The following is a 1,380-nucleotide window of genomic DNA, read 5'->3' on the forward strand; positions in this document are numbered from 1 at the left end:
AAATGGAATAGCAATTTATCCATTCATTCTTTCATTCAAATTGAATAGCATTTTATTGATTCATTCCTTCATCCATTTATTCATTTATAAATCATTCATTCATTCATTGTTCATTCATTTATTTATTCATTCATTCATTCATTCATTCGTTTATTCACTCATTTATCCAATCATTCATACATTTATTCCTCCCTTCATTCTTTCATTCATACATTATCCATTCATTCATTCATTTATTCACTCAGTTTTTCATTCATTCATTCATTCCTTGTCCACTTTGTTATTATATCACTCATTTCATTTTGTTGTTTGCCTCATTCATGAATTGTTTTCAATATGTTTACATTCCATAACGATTCATTCACCTATCATCCAATCACTCAGTGTTGTGAACACATTTTGTAACTATTGTAAATCTTACGATATTTTATTGTTTTTTTATTTCAGACATCACTGTTAAACACTCTTCAATGCCTAATTACAATTGTTGAACAACCATTGAACAAGAGAGAGGTCCCAGCCACGAACTGAGTTGGTAAATATATCCTTCATTATTCTCTTTTACATGAGTTGGGCATCACATAGTAACTATAGACATCGTGATTTGTTTTGCATAGTGATTTGTTTTAAATACATTTTTGGCATACTACTGTTACCGAAAACCACTTATATATTATGTTCTGAAAAGTGAGTCTTTAAAAACTAAATAATAATAAAAGGAGTCTACTAGCCGTCGTGTTATATTTAGTGATAGATAACTTGGGATTATTTTGGCATCCTATTATTGTTATCACACTCTAGTATATTAGCGTCATTGCGAATAATTGTACACAAACTAACGACGAGTCACACACATTGGTGATACATTTTTCGTAGTAACATAGTTTAGACTACACGCGACTTGACACATTGTTATGGACTCAAGTCATAACTCCGCATTGTATTGACACATTGCTTTATAAGATATAACGATAAAAGGCATCAAATCAACATACATAATAAGTTGAAATAAGAGAGAGAGATTTCTAAAAATAGAACAGTTCATTCCAGTAAGTGTAAATAAATAAAACAGTCAGTAACAGTATCCTGTCAATATATATATATATATAAATAATATATTTATATAATAAAAAACATCGTAACTAATTTATTGCAAAAATGGAAGCATATAAAAGATACTTAAGTCTCGCAAAGGACTTAGAAATACCCCAGGAAAGAATATTTTCATGGTGCGAAGAGAAAATAAAAGAAGAAAAAGAAGAAAGAATTCGTAGAGAAGAAAATGAAGAAAGAATTCGTAGAGAAGAAAAAGAACACGAAGAAAGAATTCGTAGAGAAGAAAAAGAACACGAAGAAAGAATTCGTAGAGAAGAAAATGAA

The sequence above is a fragment of the Berghia stephanieae genome, chromosome 6 (genome assembly GCF_034508935.2).
Source record: "Berghia stephanieae isolate SIO BIC M18660-M18661 chromosome 6, UCSD_Bste_1.3, whole genome shotgun sequence".
NCBI classification, from domain to species: domain Eukaryota; kingdom Metazoa; phylum Mollusca; class Gastropoda; order Nudibranchia; family Aeolidiidae; genus Berghia; species Berghia stephanieae.